Raw genomic sequence first — 20,894 nt, 5'->3', positions numbered from 1 at the left:
AAAACATATTGCCCATGGTGATTTATAGCTTATCTTAATGCAGTATTTACAATGAGCCGCTGAAAATCAAAACCAACATGACAACCATACCACTTATTGGTGCTTTATAATGCAATTCATTATGGTATTTACAATAAAAACCATATATAAATATACCAAACCCATTTTCCTCAAATGGGAAAAAAATGAAGGATACATAGCCCACATCTGATCAGTCATCTCCCATGTAGCTTCATCGGGCCAAAATTGCTTCCACTACACTTTAACTTGATCAATTGCATTGTATTGAAGGATGAGTTGTTTCTGTTGCAAAATGAATTGAGTTTCTCGATGGAATTCTCCTTCTGGATCCACCTGTAATATAGACCAATCAATCACATAATCAACATCTTTCGCATATATTTTAAGCGATGAAACATGGAAAACATCATGGAATTTCATTGTTGGTGGCAGTGCAAGTCTGTAGGCCACTGGCCCAATCCTCTCAAGTATCTTGAAATGCCTCACAATACTGAGGTGCCAACTTGGCACATCATCCAATACTCAAGGAGCTCTTATTTGGCTTGATGAACAAGTACACATGCTCCCCAACCTAAAACTCCTTAAATTCCATGTGTTGATTTTCATAAATCTTTTGTTTATCTTGTGATGCCTTTAGATTCTTATTGATAACCTAAATTTCTTATTCCATCTATGCCAACATGTCTCGTCCTATCAATACCTTGTTTACTGTATCACTCTAACTGATGGGAGTATTACAACTATGCCCATAAAGTGCCTTGAACAGACTCATCCTTAGTGACTTCTTATACCCATTGTTATAATCGAACTCAACCAGTGGTAGATACTCTTCCTACTTCCTCTACTAGTGCATAACATGTATCCTCAGCATGTCGTTTAGAATCCTATTGACCCTCTTTGTTTTTCCATTTGTCTGTGGCTAATAAGTTGTGTTAAAGGCCAACTCTGTCCCCAAACCTGCAAACAACTCCTTCCAAAACCTAGTTGTGAACTCTCTATCTCTATTGGATACAATCTTTTTAGGAATACCATGCAATCTCACTATCTTCTTGATGAAGACATGTGCTACCTCACTAGTTGAATAAGTAGACTTTACTAGAATGAAGTAAGCTACCTTGGTTAACCTCACAGGGGCTTCACTCAATAAACCTCTAACCTATCACGTGTGTTCGTGGAATATTAAACAATACCCTTAATTTCACTACATATTGGAAAATACCCCTAAAAATAACATTATTTAACCCCATATGAATATGAACCCAATACACCTTCCCAATTTAGAAAACCCCTACTTCCACTAGTTATTGTAGGTATCCATTTTTTCATTAAAATTTTTTATATCCCTTTATATTTTTTCATTAACTTTGACCTCCATTTTTGGTACCTACCAATATAAAAACCCTTTAGCCCTTATATATCACCCAATATATTATGCCATTTTTTCCTTAATATATATCACCCAGTATGAACCCACATGGTATGGTATTTCTTCCCCAGTGAAGCCCCCCGTGGTCAACATGTCAACCACAACCATAATAGAATCACGTTGTCTAGATTTCCTAGGAAAACCTATAATGAATACCAAGGAAATAACTTCTCATTTCCTTTCCAAGATTGGAATTAGATGTAATAAACCACCTGGATGCTTGCACTCTGCTTTTACCTATTGACAATCCAAACACCTTGCGATGAACTCATCTACCTCTTTTTTCAGATTCGGCCAACAGTATAACTTCTTCATAATTGTTAGAGTCTTCTGATATCCCGGATGACCTAAATACAACTTAACAAGAAATTCTTGCAAGATGAGCTTCTTGAGACTCTACTGTTTGACATACATATCTTGTCCCTGAATCTCACTGAACCATCTGTCATGAGATAATAATGCACATCCTATTCACCTATACCATGTCGTTGTAACGAGTGCTTAAGCTACTAGTAATTTTCATCCTATTGTCTTGCTTGTAATATCTGATCATGTAAATTTGTCCCATGTGAACTCATAGTTGTTATGTGATCCATTTGCACTCTTATGCTAAGAGCATCTGCAACCATGTTCTCCTTACCCTTAATGTACATGATATCGAAGTAAAACTCACTAATCATGCCCAACCATCTATATTTCCTAGCATTTATATTAGGTTGGTCAAACAAATATCTCAACCCATAATGAGCACTCATCAACACAAATCTCCTACTAAGAAGATAGTGCCTCCACATCTTCAATGCATGAATGATCATTTCCAACTCAAGATCATGAGTCACATAGTTTTGCTCATGCTCGTTTAGTTTCCTTGACTTCACATGTCCCTCCTGCATTAAGAATCCACTAATTCCTCTCTTTCCAGCATCTGTACACACCATGAACTCTTTATATGGATCTGCAATCTTTAGAAATGGAGCATTTGTAAGCAAATTCTTCAACTACTAAAATCTTATTGCACATTCCTCTACCCATTCAAATTTCTTTCCTTTCTATTAAAATTAGAAACTAGGGCCAAAATCCACTTTGGACTACTCATTTTATGGAGATAATGATTACACTAAATTTCTCTTTCCGATAGGACCAAAATCAACCTAAAGATCATCAAATTTGGACAAGCGAAAGGTATTTTTGAATTATAAGCTGACATATGTATATTAGATGAGGTCGACCCTAAAGAAAATTGGACACCCTTGGAAGGTTATAAATACGAGTGACCTCAAACTCATTTGGACAACATTATGAGACATTCTTCTATTCTCCATCTAGTTTTTGGCTCACACAATTCTAAGGCAGATCCGCGAAGGAATGGGTTTGCATAAAGGAGAAATTGCAAGGTCCAAAGATCCCATTTTTGTTTTAGGATTTTGGGCCTCAGTCGCAGGCATGACATAGAGAGATCTCGACTACAGTCGCTCATAAGCAAGTTCTTCCGTGTGAATGAACCCTTTCAGTTTCACACACATCTCGTCCTTCTTACGACTAGAAACTAGGGTTTTGGATTATAGTTGCTAGCTTGAAAAAGGTTACTTTCGGCTACAGTCGTTGGATTATAGGCTCAAGGGAGTGACTGGACATTCTAATCATGTGCATGACTCCTCCTCCATGTGACTAGAACCTAAATGTTGAATTTTAGTTCTTTAAAGTTTCCCCTCATTGACTGCAGTGTTCAGTAGTTGACCACAAACATTGACAATTAATTGCATGCTTCTAAATCAAGGTTTTGAGTATGAGAATTATTGGGTTCATTTCATGGATGTTGAAGATATGAATCAATGTACTCTCTTTTATTGAATCATTCAATGAAAATATAATAAGAATAATAATTTGAAAGGGTTTTCCCAATAGTGGGTAATCCCCTGGTCTCTAACCAATTCTAATGTCTTTGTATGAATGCTTTTCTTCAATTATTCCTTTATGTTATGTTGCATTGATGATGATGACATTGTTATTTCTATATAGTTGCATATATTTCATAATAATAATGTAAATCTAAATAATGTTATGATTTTATGGGGTGAATTTAATTTGTTAATGAATAAATTCAATTACCAAAGCAAAGAACAATATAGCCCTAAGAAAAATTAACATGGTATCAGAGCTGGACTAAAGAATAGTCATTAAAGATCACCCCTATGGAGACACCCCTGAAGGAAACAAGAAAATATGGTGTAGACCTAAAAGAATACTAGGGTTTGAAGGTAACCTTAGGCAATTTGGTTATTAGGGTTTGATGGATATTATGAGGTTAGGGTTTAGAAGAAACCCTGGTTTATGGAAAATACTTGAGATATGAAATATAGAAACCCTAGCATGGTCAACGTGAACATGCTTAAGCACTTGTGATAGATTTGATGAAGCCATAGATGGGATAGTCTCTATTAGGCCTGGTTGTTGATAAAGTTGGTTAAAATATTGAAGACAACATTGTTATATGGACAATGGACAGTGATGGATCTTGAAGGTTGGTTTAAGAGGGAGATGACCACCTCTCATTGAAGATAAGTAATTTTCAATTTATGATGCTCCATTATGTATTTACTTTTGTTTAGACTTATTGATATGATTATTGTTTTGATTATTACGTATATACTTCCTACATGTGTTGTTATCACCAAAAAATTGATCATCTAGCCTAATTTACTAGATGGATCAAAGTACACCATGTAAAGCCAATTTTACCATAGTAAAATTTCTTTCATTGTGAGAAATTACTTAATAAACCACCTTCGTTAAGTAATTTATAGTTAAACCCATGAGGAATAATTAAATAAATCACTATTTATTTGATTTTCTTCTAGGAATAATTAATTAAACCATTGTTTTATTATTATTCCTTGTTAAATTTGACCCAATCGTGAAAAATAAATAGATAAATCATTAATTATCTTATTTTTCTCTAAGAATAATTAATTAATCACTAATTAATTATTATTCTTTGTCAAATTGACTAAATCCCTTAGGAATAATTAAATAGTTAATTATTTGTTTATTATTCATTAACTAATTCCTTGAGACGATAAATAAATCATTTATTTATTTATTATTTCTAAACAAAAGTTTAAATACCTTTTCCCTCCTAACCAAATATAATAAAATATTCCAGGTGGTTATTCCAAGAATGGGATCAATAATATTTATTATTGCTTATTATTCGAGGATAACTCAATATTTTGTTATAAATAGAAGGGTCTTCCATTCATTATTCACTTTTAATTATTTTCATTGTTGCACTCATTGTTGTAACTCTGATTATTTTCATTGTCCCACACCATATTTTTGTTGGGTTTATGCATTATAGAGGAGAGGGACTCCATAGAAGTTGAAGATGTTTGAGGATAGCCAAGAACCCATCCCATAGAGGGGGAATGGTAACATTTATTTGTTCACTTCACAAGTGTTATTATTAAATTATTCTTTACATATCTAGTTTCCATTGGATGTTTGAGGTTATTACTCTTTCTTTCACTATTTAACTATGATCGTAGCATAGATCAGAATTTTTGGCAGGTTTTGTTTCTATCAATAGTTGTAGATCTACAACGTTTAGTAGTCATTTCTATTGTTGAGATTGTTTGTCCGCCACGATCTTAAGTGGGTTCTTTTCGTTCATCATTGAGAAGAAAACACTACAAAAAATTGGCGACTCCGCTCGATTTTATAGATCCAGAAACCTGGGTGACCTTTGGTTTTTAGCTTAGGGTTTCTTATTTCTTCAATTCTCTTCATGTTTCCTACTGTTTTAACCCTAGATCTGATAAATTTCTGACTTATGTAAGCTTTTTGGTCATTTCCGCAAGTCATAGGAACCAGCCATGGCAAAGGCGACACTTTTTTTCTGAAATTTACAAACTGGAAGTCTTGGAGCAGAAACCGCAGTTTTCAGCCCAAAAGGTGGGATTTGGGCTTCAAAATGCAGCTTTCAGCCCAAAAAGTGTGATTTCATCAAAATACAAGTTAGAACCTGTGATTTCTGGGTTTTTATGGTTTTTCTCATATCTGTTTCTAGGTTTTACTGAGAGTTGTCTATTGGGTGTCTGGCCTCTGTCTCATCCCAATTAGGCTTTGATCCATTATGTTTTACTCATCAAAGTCAAATTTAGCCTCCCTTAGGGCTTCTAGTACACTTCCGCCTTTCTAGGAGGAATTTAGCTGAGTGAGAAGTCTGAGTTTCTGCAACACTTTCAGCTACATTTTCCAGATCTCTAACCTTTTGTTTCAGATCTAATAATATGGGTTGCTACCATCCATTGTTCCACATTCTAACTTGTTTGGTCATTCCCTTAGGGTCCCATCGGTTTCCCTAGGTGTTTCACCCATCTCCTATCTTTTTGCAGTGATCTGCCCCTCTGGTTGTTTGTTGTTGTTGCACCACTTTCCAATAGCTTAGAGTCACTTGATCCCAGTCACACGAACATTCAGATCTCTTAATTGTTTCAGTGTATTTTCCATTGGTTTAGCCACCTAGCCGTACAATGTTTGCAAACCTAGTTTGGGTGGGGTTTAGTTAATTGTTTTGTTGTTTACTTTGTGTTATTTATTTCAGTTTATTTGCAGCAATATTTTTTATTTTTTACAAACATGATATGTGCTTAATAAATTAATACACTTGCACACACAAGAACACCTTAAGCGAAGGGCACTTGGTTTACACCAACAAGCCAAGACATAACATAATAAATTTATCTCACCACACCAGAGACAGAAGATATATTATTGATCTCCCTTCAACATTTCTGTGTTCGGTGTGTCCTTCCACCATTGCACCACCAAGGCGTGTGTCATGGAGACTATTAGGCCTTCACCCCTAGTTTCTGCTTGGGCATATTACTCATCCCCATCAGGTTCAAGTTCATAGCCCTCTGAGTCCCTATCCCGACTCTTCTCCTAGTCCTTCTTATTCCTCATCTGATTTCAAGCATCCTTCACCACATATCGTCACCATGTATAGACCCACAACTGGTGAAGGAACCCAAACTGGTGGTGGCTCCAATAATATACCAGTGGTCACATCAAGTGGAACAATCTCAGGAATCGTTCCAGAAGCCCCCATGCTCGCTTTTATGGTTGGGTTAAGTCTACCAGATCTTAACTAGTTGATAAACAATCCCATAAACCATGATGCTAGTTGGCCCTCTATGCTGACTAAGCTTCCCTCAGACATCCCAAAGTTTGAGGGTATTGCTCAAGAGAGTCCTACCAACCATGTTTGATCCTTCCACATGTGGTGTTCATCCAACTCCATAACTAATGACTCTATTCATCTTCAAATCTTCCAATGCACGCTCACTGGAGACACTGCAAAATGGTATGTAGATCAGCCCACCATCTCTCATTCCGTTTTCGCGATGCTTGTTGAAGTGTTCTTATCATATTTCCAGTTACCTCTCAGGTATGACACTAGTATTGAGCTTTTGACCACATTCTGTCAATCCTTCGCTATTCGCCTTTACGACCATGTTCAAGGGTGGCGTCGAAGGAGGACCACATGTCGTGCCCTGCCTTTTGAAGACTGTGTTTATCTAGATTGGTTTCTCAAGAGCCTTTTATCCCCCATCGGGAAAGATTTCGCGTCCCATTTTCCTCAAACCAAGGAAGAAGCTCTCCAGACCGCTTTGAGATATGATCTAATTTATGCTCAATTAGGTTATGTCTATACCATTATTCCAGACCTCCCTCATCTTGGAAGTGTTAATATGTTAGGCCCCTATACTACTAGTGTCACCCCTTATTTTTATTAGTACAACCCACTTATTATATTGATGTACCCATGTAGTGCCCATATTGTTACTATTGTGCCCCATAGAAGCCCACTATTGTTATTATTGTGCCCTTACATTATTATTGTTATGTCGGCTCTGATTATGTGATGACCCCTTACACTCCTATATATAGAAAGGAGGTCTTTTCATTTGTATCATCCAAGAATTGTTCATTTGTGTAATGTAAAGGAGGTTGCCCCCTCGAAGAGGCTGAATTCTAAGGTGTTGATCTCTCTTTTATATCTTTTTGTGAACTGGTTCCATAACATTTGGTATCAGAGCTTTGGATTCTAGGGTTTTGTTGCTCCAAACAAGTCATCGTGACATTTTCGCTATAAATTTTTTCTGTGACGTTTCAGAAGCTAAAAAATAAACCCATTTGAGAATACATCGTGCTGAATCTTGGGTCCGAATTTCAGAGCTTTTCGCGCTATATTTACGAAAATATGATCTGAGGAAGTTGGTCTTTTTTAAGACTCTTGAATTAAATTCCAAACAGATGACCTGGGGAAAATCATCATAACTTTCCCTCTAAGCATTAGATTGAAATTTTGTAAGAAGGTATAGAAAGAGGACGGACTGTCGTTTCCTGTATATATTTTTTAGTGCCAATGGTCGAAAATAGTGACACATGGCACTTCATACAAGTTCGCTCTTCTGGAAAGGTCTATAATCAGGTCATCTTAGGAGATTGTGCATAAATCTTTCTTGGAGAATCCACTTTGGATCAGACTAGTGGCATTGGAAAGAGGACACATAGGGCTACTGCAGATCACAATTTCAGAACTCAAAGATTCGAAATTAAAGAGTTACAGTCATTTCAAGATCGAGATCCTAAAATCAAGAAAAAGCAAGATGAGGAAGTTTGATGGAAAGGATCCGGTAAATTGGATACTTCAGATGCAACAATATTTTGATCTACATGGTGTACCACTGTTACAAAAGGTATGTATTGCATCTTCATATTTAGAACCGGATCAATTTTTATGGTATGAAGGGCTTTGTTCTCGTAAACAAATTGTTACGTGGTCAATTTTCACAGAGGAAATGATAGCACATTATGAAGATACAAAGAGAAACACCTTCTTTAGAGCAACACCACAACAATTGGAAAGAGTAAAAGGGCTTTGTGACATAGTGGAAAGCAAAATTATGGAGACCAAGAAGCTTACCCCTCACAACTATAAAGATGGAAGTGTTGTTTCTCCTAGCCTTCCACAACCTACAAGGGTTACACCACAACAATTGGAAGAAAAAAGAGAAAAATGGATTTGTTACAATTGTGATAGCAAATACACTAAAGTTCATAAGTGTGCTGAGAAGAAATTATTTTACATAGAATATGAAGAGTAGGAATAAAAGGATCAAGAAACATCAAAAGAAGAAGATATACGCCAGGACCCCACCCCAAAGAAAGAAGAAATGAATCAGACCATATTTTGTAAAGGATTGGAAAGAATTACCACTCCTCAAACTCTCAAGATAGAAGGACATATCAAGAAGAAAAAGGTGCAAGAAGTGAAAGATCACATCAAGAAAGAAGAAATGAATCCAGCCATATCTTGTAATTCATTGGTCGAAATTACCACTCCTCAAACTATCAAGATAGAAGGACATATCAAGAAGAAAAATGTTCAAGAAGTGAAAGATCACAATGAGCATCAAGAAAAGAATCTAACCATATCTTATAAAGGATTGGAAGAAATTAGCACTCCTCAAACTCTAGAGATACGAGGACATATCAAGAATAAAAAGGTTCAAGTAGTGAAATATCACATCGAGCATCAACAACAAGTTCACCAATTTTTAAAGGATAACGCCACTTTGGTGCAAAATCAAATGAAACAACAGGTAGATCAACATCGTAGTGAAAAATGTTTTGATGTAGGTGATTCGGTATTTTTACTGCTACATTTCAAGCAAGCTATTTATGAAAAGGAAATGTTGGCAATACTACATGCACTTAAAAAATGGCGACCTTACCGAATGGGAAGACTCTTCAAGGATAAGGATGTGGAAGCATTGTTTTGTGCTATTTCTATTATCCAACCAGATTGGATAAACGAAGCAAGGGATGAATGGAAGAAGGACAAATAATTATGGCCACTTATTCAAAAGTTGCAAAAGATCCCAATTCAAACAATATTGCCAAAAATTAAAGAGGGAGCAGTCACAGAAACAAGAACCCGACAGCGACGAAATCGATCAATTTCAGAGTATCTCATCAAGTGGAAGAACTTACCCACTAAATATTCCACATGGGAGGACAAGAATTTTATACAGAAGCATCAAGAACTACTCAAGCGTTGAGGACAACGCTTTTTGAAGGAGAGGGGCATGTTAGGCCCCTATACTACTAGTGTAACCCCTTATTATTATTAGTACAACCCACTTATTATATTGATGTACCCATGTAGTGCCCATATTGTTACTATTTTTCCCCATAGAAGCCCACTATTGTTATTATTGTGCCCTTACATTATTATTGTTATGTCGGCTCTGATTATGTGATGACCCCTTAGACTCCTATATATAGAAAGGAGGTCTTTTCATTTGTATCATCCAAGAATTGTTCATTTGTGTAATGTAAAGGAGGTTGCCCCCTCAAAGAGGCTGAATTCTAAGGCGTTGATCTCTCTTTTCTATCTTTGGGTGAGCGGGGCATCTCACACCACTGACGGTATCATTGGATCCATTTCACACTCTTTTCCATATTCTCAGCAGAGTTATGGCTACCCGCAGGGGGCACCAGTTCCTCCAACATTTATGCCCCTCCTACTAACAACATGTTTCTAGGGCCCCAACCCATCTACCAAATATTTGCTCCTTCTTATGCACAGCCTAGTACTCCAGCCCCTCAAGCATTAGCGTTGTAGCCTCCCATGCATCCTCATCCCCAGCAGCCACCACCCCCTTAGGGTCAACTGTTTACATAGGAAAGTGATACCAATCCCTAGAATTAGAAGAAAAAGAATAAGGGGAAGGGTAACAAGGGTAACCAGGGTAACCAAGGTAACCAACCTAGTGAACCCCAAGGGAACCAGCCTAAAACCAACAACCAGCAACAGGGTGACTAGCACAATCAAAATAAGGCTATTCGTGTGAACAAGCCTTGTGCATGTTGTGGTGTACATGGCCACTACACACATGAGTGTCCCCTTTTACCCCAGATGTGCCAACTATGGGAAGCTCAAGTAGCTTCTCAAGGTCAACAATCGCCTTAGAATCCTGCGCCACCTCAACCAACCGTGCTCACAAATCCTTTCCTTTAGCAAGGATTTGTTATTGCTAAACCCCAGCTAGGTCAAGCAGCCCACCTCCCCCAACCTTCTAGTCCCGATGACTACCAGATCTTGATGATGAACTCTGATGAGGTTAACCCCTCCAATATCAACCTACAAACTCGATCGCGTCAATATGACAAGCCCTCCACTTCATCAGTTGTCAAGTCCAAAACCAAATTGTTCGCTGAGACTCTTACGACACCAAATTATCCTTCACAGATCCCTCAACCCAAATTTGATGCTATTCCCAAGATCCCAAAGGGACCATTACGTTGTAATGTGGCTTCTAACAGAGTTGCCCATACATACAATATAGTAGATGACTTGGCGCAATCACCTATCGCCATGTCGACACTAGAAGTCCTCCAGTCATGCCCTTCCCAAAAGAAGGCTTTACTAACTGCCTTGGGTGCAGTGGATCCTTCCCACGATCGGTTGATTGTCTTCTCAGTTGATACATCAGAGCATCCCCCATTGCCTTCATTTGTTGCTTTCCAGATACCAGTTAGATTCCATAATGCCATCATCTCCATATGCATTATTGATGAAGGCGCATCCACCTGTGTGATGTCCGTTGTTGTTTGGAAACAACTCAAGTCACTCGATTTGTCCCCCTCCACCATCACTTTTCTTGCATGGGATGGACACTCCTCCCAGCTCCTTAGCATGTACCGCAACTGTTTAGTGACCCTTGCGGGCAAGACTATCCATGTCAATATCAAAGTCATTGATGCCCCTTTCGATTATAACATCCTTTTAGACCATAATTACACATATGCCATGTCAGTTATCACATCTGCGGTGTTCCACAAGATGTGCTTCCCCAATGAAGGGAATATCATTACCATTGATCAGTTGACTTACTACGAGTAGCATTCGTGACCTCCCCCGAGTCCATCATCTCATCGATATCTGATAAACAGTCGTCAACTCCTTGCACCATTGTCTCACCCAGAGTCTATAAAGATTCCTCATTGTTGGGTGCCTTCCCTGGTCCTCCCCCTCCCATTTCTAAACCTACTTCCATGAGTGTTTTCATGTTAGAAGCATCACGGTCTACCCTTAAGTAGTCTGGTACACCTGATCAACAGCCAGATCCTCAGCATCCTGTTGTTGCTCTTCCACCTGAATCCTCTGGACCCACTCCACAGAGACCTCTTCTATTTGTGGGTGCCTCCTCAATGTTCCCTCCAGGAACTGTCCTCCAAGTCTCAACCATCTAGGAGTTATTCCGTTGGGGCATTATCCTGCCAGCCAGATACCTTTCTTATTCTCCCCTTCGAGAAATTTTTTGTACCTGTCATGGCTTCTCTGGTCCTTTCTAACATGACTCTCAGGATTCCAGTATGGTACATCAATCCCCATGCAAACATTCCGCCTAGTCATCCAATATCATATCACGCTTTGACCCCAGTTCAACCAATCCCCATGACCCCTGTCGTTGCTTCAGTACATCATAACCTCAACAGGAACCAGCTCCTATTGTGAAATCATCTAGCCATGGAGGCAAAGCCAAAAAGAAAGATTCAAAGGACAAGGCTCCCCTAGCTCCTCCAACCCCTAAGACCCCAAATCTGTGCGCTTTGTGTGAAGTTGTTGAGCATGCCACCACCAATTGTCCCGAAATTCCTCAACTTAAACCTTTGGTTCATGAAGCATGTTGAGCCTCGAACCTGCACCTTCCTATACACCCTCTCAGCCTTCTTTTTCCACTCATTTCATCCACCACGTTGATTAAATCATTGTATTTTAGTTTAAAAATGAGCCTTTGACATGGTTTTCTAACTACGCTGATGACTGTTGTTTGGTTTAGAATTTTGTTCAGACAGCTGCGGAAGCTTCTCAGTTTCCGCAGCCGAAACAGGTTTCCGCAGCCGACCTAGGTTTCTGCAGCCAGCACAGGATTTCGCAGCCGTTTTGTCAAACACCATGCTACAGGTGTCCTCTGAAGAAATGAGCCACATGGGCAAGTTACAGGAGTCAAGGACATGGAACATGTCCCTCCAGATCATCCAGCACGGCCATAAAAGCCCGCGGTCAAACAAGGGGCAAAGGATAGTCAACGGAAGTGTTCAGTGGTGGCACGGCTCTATGTAGCTCTGTTTTTTAGCACGTGAAGCTACGTGGCACATTCCTTAGCCACGAAGACATCCTGATAGCGTGAATCCAACAGCCATACCTCTCAGATTTAATAAACATGATGACAGTTACCTAGATCCGGGCTGAAGAGGATTTACGTGTCTCTGGCAGCGTGGTTAATAGCGTAGATTTAGTTAATCTGTTTAGCTTTCTTTCCTTATAAATAATGCGTCCATGAACGCTGTAAAAGTTAATCTTTTTGTAATGTAATCCGAAGCTGTTGTATTTCCCCACTGCACTTTTACGTTGTTGTTTAATATATGAGAAGACTGGTTTAAACTTAAGCTTGTAGTTGTTCGTTGAATCGGTTGAAGTGGCAGAGGGCCCCTGCTCACTAAAGCCTTGTACAGTTGTCTTTTAACTCTTGCATTACTTTTTCCTGTTCATGTATATTAGTTGTACAATTGTCATTTAAATGCTGCGTTTTATTTCATCATGTATATTAGCTGTACATAACAAAGCTTTTTTATTTCTGTTGATTTACATTTTCATTGTTGCTCTTTTATGGTTACAACTTATCAGTGTTTTTGCAGGTTTTCTTAGCCAGCCCGGGGCAATTTTTCACCTTTTCTTTTTATCACTATTGGCATACGATATCATCTTGTCTTTGTCGCTGACTTTTGTTGTCTGAAGTTTGATTTCCAGTACTGTCATTTCCTTAAGTTGTACATTTATTTTCTGCTCTTAGAAATCATGCTATTCATCTGTTAACGGTTTCTTTCTATAATCAAATAACTTTATTAGGAACCAGAATATCACTCATTATAGCTTGATTTAGTTTGCTTTAGATCTCACATTGCTTGACTTGTTCATGACTGTTTCTCACAGGGTAAATTAAGCTGAAAGGCAAAAGGTCAAGAAAGTTAAAGTAGTGTGATTAGTTTCTTTTATGCAGTTTAACTTCTTTTAGATTTCACATTGCTTAACATTTCACGACATCTTTTCACAAGGAAGATTGAGTTGAAAAGTTGAAATAGTGTGGATTATTTGTTCTTACTTTTAATTGAATTTAATGTAGATTTCACTTTCATTTTCATTCAGCAACAAAGATACTGGGCCGATGTCATTAGTTCATTGTTTGATGTCTTTATTTCTTTTCAAGAATTGATTTCATTGCAGTTATTTTAAAGCTTTCTTCCTTTTAAGTTTTGAAAAACCACTTAGAGATCACCATAATCATCCATATTTTACTTGTTTTATCACCTTTTCATCGTCTCACATTAGGGAAAGATAAATCCAAAAACAAACTTAAAAAAAACTAAAAACGACAAAAGACTAAGGAAATGGTTATCTATTACATATAGTACACTTCACTTCGTCAGTTTACGAACCCCGGGTTGACATTATAAATAGTAATTTAGATCACACTAAATTGACCAAACATTTTGGCGCCGTTGCCGGGGAAGTGAAATTAGGTAGCCAAATTCTTAAAAAAAAAAAACAAGAAGATTTCAAGGAAGGAAAATTGATAACCTCTCAAAGTATGCTCTCCTCTTGCACTTAGTGTGATCTGGAGGATCAGAAAAGAGAAAGTTATTGGTTTAATAGTTTCTTGAGTATGCTCTCTTCTTGCACCTAGAGTGACCTGGAAGATCAGAAAGAGAATTATTAGCCCGACTTGAAGAAAAATAAAAAAAATGACATGCATAGAGCAAGAGATTCTAGGGGAATGTTTTTAGCTAGAGCTAAGAGTTTGATTTTTACAAGTCCATCTACTTCAAGGAATAGACAAGAGACACCTCCATCATCTCCAACTTACACTCCTAGCCCTAGGATTCCTGGAATTCAAGAGGCAGGAGTCGACTCTCCCACACCTTCCATCGAATCTGAATTAGAAAGAGATCCTTTCCTTCCTTCTACAGAAAGACAAATTTTAATTGAAGAAGTAGAATCATCTGAAGAAGAAGAGGGAGAAATTCCTTCTCGTTCACCCTTAGTAGGAGAACCAGAAGACTCTGAAGTCTCCAGGGAAAATACCATGACAGAGGAAGGAGCAACTGGATTTGGTATAGGTAGAGGTAGAGGAGGAGGAGGAGGAAACAATGGAGGAGGTAGAGGTAACATTGGGGGAAATAGGGATGGAGATAACTCATTCAGATTTCCTATAGTCGATGAGGACTCCCGAGCAACAATTAAAAACATCTCACCATCTGTCCTCCCAAACTTCCATGCGTTAAGGAATGAGGACCCTGAAACATTTCTATTTGAGTTTGAAGTCGTGTGTCGAACTTATGATTATCTGGAAGACTCTCAAAAACTCAAACTATTTCCTTCAACATTGAAAGGAGTAGCCTTGAAATGGTTCATGGGATTACTCACTCAATCCATTAGGTCTTGGAATGATATGAAACAAACATTTTTTGATAGGTACCTGGACTATTGTATGCCCACCAATCACAAGGATGAGGTATTCAAAATGGTGCAAAGAGAAGATGAAAACTTGGAGGATTTACTTGAAAGATTTCAATACAACCTGAAAAGAGAAAAAATGAGTAACTTAGATGAGGAGACCTTGAAAGCCCTTCTATTAAAAGCCATTAGAGATGAATGGATAGATATTTTGAACATGATGGGAAAAGGAGACATATCTCAACTTCCACTTCATGATATAGCAGAGCTATGTGTCCATCTCTCAAGGGGGAAATCTAAAACTCAAAAAGGGCCTAGAGATCCTTCTCTCATCAGAGCAAACAAATCTGCAACTGGATCAGTAAGTAGGGCTGAGATTGGCAACATGCTTGATGAATTCAAAACTGACATCTTAGGGAGTCTTAGTGAGCAACTAGACACCCTTAAGATTCACAATAAGCAGAAAGCAGAAGCTGAGGCTTTGGTCATCTTTTGCCCAAAGTGTAGGAAGAAACATGCTCTAAGGGAATGTCCCTTGGATGCAAAAGTTGTAGAAACATGTGTAATTTGTTCAGAGAATCATGAGACCAAGGATTGTCCTTCAATTCCTGGGCTCAAAGCTATCTTTCAAGAAGATCCAAATACAATCGAATCTCTCTGTTTTGTTGCAAGGAGACCTTGGCAGGGGCAACAAAATCAAGGGTTTAGCAACTTTATGAACTTTCAAAACCCACCAAATTGGAATCCTTGGCAGCAACCTTGGTCCCAACCTCAAAATCCTTTTCAATCATGGGTACAAGGTATGCAAAATCCTTATGGGAGATTTGCTCAATTTTACCAATATCCCCCATCTTTTCAAAACCAACAAGCTCCACAACTTCCAAATCAAAATCCACAACTATCATTGCCATTTCCACAACAACAACAACCTTCTCAACAGAATCCAAATTCTCAACTCTTGCTTCCATTCCAACAGAAGTCAAATCAACTTCCTTCTCAGCCATTTCCAAACCCCAATAATAAAAATCCTCAAAATGCTTACATGATGGAAGGTCAACAATTTCCTACCTATATGATTGTTCCTCTCAATGAAGTACAACTCAGATCAGGTAGAGTCCTAGATAAGCCTTCTATAAATGCTCAAAAGCAAAGCATTTTTGAGGAAGATTCTCTTGAAGCCAATAAGGGTTCTGAAGCATCTCTTCAAAACCCAAACACTCAAAAAGAAAAAGAAAAAGAGTTAACCCCCACAACTCCCATAGTTGAGCAACTTGCATCTTTATCCACACCTCCTTTTCCTGAAAGATTACAAATTGACAAAGGAGTGGAAAAACAAATTTGGTTGCCTGACTATAATTTTCTAGATGAATTGAAGAATTTCTGTATCAAGATTCCCTTGTTACAAGCCATTAAAGAGATTCCTATTCTAGCAAAAACAATAAAGGAGTTGACTCTTAAAAGACCAGGAAGGAAACCAAGAGATACAAGAAGAATCCACCTGGTAGGGAAAATTGCAGATATCATGATGGGAAAAATTACTATGCAGAAATATGTAGATCTCGGTAGTCCAATTGTCAAAACACATATCAATGGGGTAGAAATACCAAATACTTTGATTGATTTAGGGGCTGCTATCAACATCATGAGTAGACAGACTATGGAACAGCTAAAACTTCCTAATCTTCTTTTTACACCTACTTTATTGCAACTTGCAGATCGATCAATTATTAAACCAGATGGTGTATTAGAAGACATTCCAGTCTCCTTAGACTCTTGGGAATATCCAGTGGATTTCATGATTTAACTCCCAAGAGTAATCTAGGAGGACATCCTCTTATTTTAGGACGACCTTGGCTAGCCACAGCTGATGCTTTCATAAGTTGTAGGTCTGGGGATATGTATATTTCTGATGGCAATTCGACAAAGAAGTTCAATCTGTATCCTCCAGCAAAAGCAATTACAGAAATAGGAGATAATGAGTGGGTTGATGATGAAGATACTATACAACCTGTCTTTACCATTTCTGAGATCAGTGAAGATAGTCAAATTCTGAACACATTAGAAAACTTTGAACCATCTTCAGAATATGACCACACATAATTTCAGTTGGATTCTGACATTGAGTGTCTATCATCTAGACAAATGTCTCTTTTCTCTATGGAAGAATTTGGTAGTTCCGCCATTGAGATTTTTCCGGGAAAAACATTGAATATCAACAGAAACTTGGAAAAATCACAACAGGAAGAGCTAACCAAAATCTTGAAAAAACATTCTACTGCATTTGCATGGGAGTATACCGACATGAAAGGTATTGACCCTAAGACTTGCATTCATCACATCTACATTGAGGAAAACAGTAGACCAATCATACAACCTCAAAGAAGGATGAATCCAAACCTTAGGGAGATAGTGAAAGAAGAGCTCCAAAATTTACTTAATGTAAACTTCATTTACCCCATTTCAGATAGCCGGTGGGTTTCTCCTTTGGTTATAGTACCTAAAAATAATGGTAAATGGAGGGTTTGCATTGATTACAGGGAACTGAACAAAGCAACTTTGAAGGATCACTTTCCTTTACCCTTTATTAATCAGGTATTAGATACTTTAGCAGGCAAAAAGTATTTCTCATTTTTGGATGGTTTTAGTGGTTACAATCATATTCAGGTAGCACCTGAAGATCAGGACAAGACCACATTTACCTGTCCATGGCGAACTTTTGCTTACCGAGTACTTCCTTTTGGATTATGTAATGCACCCGCAACATTTCAAAGGGCAGTACTAGGAATCTTTTCTGATCTAATTCATGATTGTGTAGAGGTCTATATGGATGATTTTACAGTTTATGGTAATTCATTTGAAGAGGCATTAGAAAATTTGGAAAAAGTCCTTATAAGATGTAAAGAAACAAATCTTTCATTAAGTCATGAAAAATGTTTTATGATGTTTACTGAAGGGATTGTTTTAGGACATCATATTTCAGGAGATGGGATTAAAGTTGATAGATCAAAAGTTGAAGTCATCTCCAAGTTACCTATTCCAAATTGTCAAAAAGATGTTAGAAGTTTTCTTGGATTTACTGGATATTATAGAAGATTTATTGAAAACTTCACCAAAATAGCATCTCCACTCTTCAAATTACTTACAAACGACTGTGAATTCAAGTGGGATCCTGACTGTCAATCTGCATTTGAAACTTTGAAAACAAGAATATCTGAAGCACCCATTTTGAGAGGACCAAATTGGAAACTTCCTTTCCATATTTCTACAGATGCTTCAGATACAGCTCTAGGAGCTGTGTTGGGTCAAAAGGATTTAGTTCCTTATGCCATTTACTACACCAGTAAAAATTTGACTCCTACTGAGTTAAATTATACTGTGACTGAAAAAGAGTTTTAGCTGTTGTTCATGCAATCAACAAGTTTAGACACTATATAAATGGCTATGAAACTTTTGTCCATACTGATCATTCTGCAATTAGATATCTCATGAAAAAACTTGTTACTAATGGCAGAGTTACAAGATGGCTTTTACTTTTACAAGAATTCAATATTACTGTGTTAGATAGACCAGGGAAACAAAATACAGTAGCTGATTTCTTGTCTAGAATCCAAAATACTAACGAAGATTCTCCTGTAGAGGATAAGTTTCCAGATGAATATTTGTTTGCAGTAACTACTAAAACTCCTTGGTATGCAGATATTGCTAACTATTTGGTTACAGGGAAGCTACCTCCACACTTATTTCCTAATGAGAAAAGGAAAATTATTCAGGAGAGTTCAAATTATTCATGGATTTCTAATGAATTGTTTAAAACATGGCTAGATTGTGTGATCAGAAGATGTGTTCGGGAAGATGAAATGCTTGACATCCTTAAGGCATGTCATGATGAACCATGCGGTGGACACTTTGCTGACAAGAGGACGGCCTATAAAATCCTTTCTTTAGGATATTATTGGCCTTCTCTCTTCAAAGATGCAAAACAATATGTTAGAAGGTGTGACAGCTGCCAAAGAGTTGGGAGACCAACTCTTTCAAATGAAATGCCATTACAACCACAGGTACTCATCGAACCCTTTGAAAAATGGGCTTTAGATTTCATTGGACCTCTTAATCCACCATCTAAACAAAAGAAGTATATATTGGTTTGCACTGATTATGTTACTAAATGGGTAGAAGCTAAGGCATTGCGTTCTGCCACTAAAGATTCAGTTGTTCAATTTCTTTTTGAGGATATTTTTACTCGTTTTGGTGTTCCAAGAGAAATTGTGACAGATTAGGGAAGTCAATTTACATCTAACTTGATGGAGAAGCTGATGGAAGAATACAAAATCAAGCACAGAAAATCTACTCCGTACCATCCACAAGCAAATGGTCAAGTGGAATCTACAAACAAAGTTCTTGAGAGAATCATCACCAAAACTGTTCATCTCCACAGAAGAGATTGGGCAGAAAGGCTTCCTGAAGCCTTATGGGCCTATAGAACTACATGGAGGAACACAACAGGACATTCTCCCTATGAACTTGTTTCTGGGAAAGAAGTCCTGCTCCCCATTGAGTTTCAAGTCAAGACTTTCAAGATGGCAGTTCAGTTGGGGATGAATCTATCAGAAGCCCAAAAGCATAGAATGGAGCAGCTGAATGAGCTAGATGAAATAAGACAAGATGCAATTTTAAGGACTGATCTAGTTCATCACCAAAGAACTAGGTGGCATGACAGATATATCAAAGAGAAAAAGTTTCAAAAGGGAGATTGGGCGTTACTGTTTGATTCCAAGTTTAAAGACTTCAAAGGAAAATTTCAGACTCATTGGCTTAGACCATATGATATTGATGAAGTCTTTAACAATGGAGCAGTTCGAGTCAAGACCATTGATGAGTTTCAAACTCCTCTCATTGTGAATGGCCACCGATTGAAAATTTATCATAAGCCACTCTCAAAAGAGGACTTTGTCAAAATGTTTCAAGAAAATTCTGCAATGAGGCTGGTGGAGAGGAATCCTTCTCCTCCATCAGCCTAGTCTTTGTTTCTTTCAGTTGTAAAAAAAAAAAAAAAAAACTTTTGTATAAGCCTGAAAACCAATCATAGATTGGCAGTCTTATACAGAAAATGTAGAGTGAAAATCAGGGGCACCTGACACTATATTTTTCAAAAAAAAAAAAATCTCTCTTTCTTTCCATCTTCACTCCACCTCACTTGTCATTTCACTTCACCTCCATCTCATTTTCATCTCCATTCCACTTCACCTCCATCTCATTTTCATCTCCATTCCACTTCACTCCACTTCATTTCCATCTCATTCCACTCATTTCATTTCATTCCATCAATAAAAGTCCCTCTCAGGACTATTCTATTTAGTTAGTTCTTCTCTAACTATCTTTGTGCAGTTAAAGGGGTGTTGTCTTAGTTTCCGCAGCTAGAACCAGTTTCCGCAGCCAGAAACGATTTCTGCAGCCATCATCACTCTGTCTCTACAGCCGGCATCACTCTGTTTTCAAAAAAAAATCACAGTCAAAGGTTAGTGTCATCATCACCAACTGCAGCAAAGACATGGGGCATCTTCAAGATCAAAGAACAACCATGGGTCAGAAGCCTTAATCAAGAAATGATAAACTTCCAAAGGTATGATCAAAAATCTCTACCAAATAACAATTCAATGTCATTATTATTCATAGTTATTTAAACCATGGCAAGTTCCACTAAATGCAATGATTTGATATGACAAGCCCCATACCACTCCTCTTCCACGATGTCATTCCATACACACCTTATTCATTTCTAACGGTCCCATGATCATTCTAAATTTATGGACTGCTCTCCCATTTATTGGCCGTACTTTGAGACGTGACCTACTATAC

The 20,894-nt window shown here is 37.8% G+C and overlaps 1 pseudogene; it reads left to right on the top strand.

Annotated features, from left to right (window-relative positions):
- The first annotated feature begins 6,754 nt into the window (after positions 1 to 6,754).
- Positions 6,755 to 20,894, top strand: part of LOC149250836 (tyrosine--tRNA ligase, chloroplastic/mitochondrial pseudogene) — a 35,454-nt pseudogene continuing 21,314 nt past the window's right edge.

The sequence above is a fragment of the Pinus tabuliformis genome, chromosome 7, assembly GCF_031772625.1.
Source record: "Pinus tabuliformis cultivar Carrire ecotype Pingquan chromosome 7, CPIR1, whole genome shotgun sequence".
Taxonomy (NCBI): domain Eukaryota; kingdom Viridiplantae; phylum Streptophyta; class Pinopsida; order Pinales; family Pinaceae; genus Pinus; species Pinus tabuliformis.
This window is presented reverse-complemented; position numbering and strand designations above follow the sequence as displayed.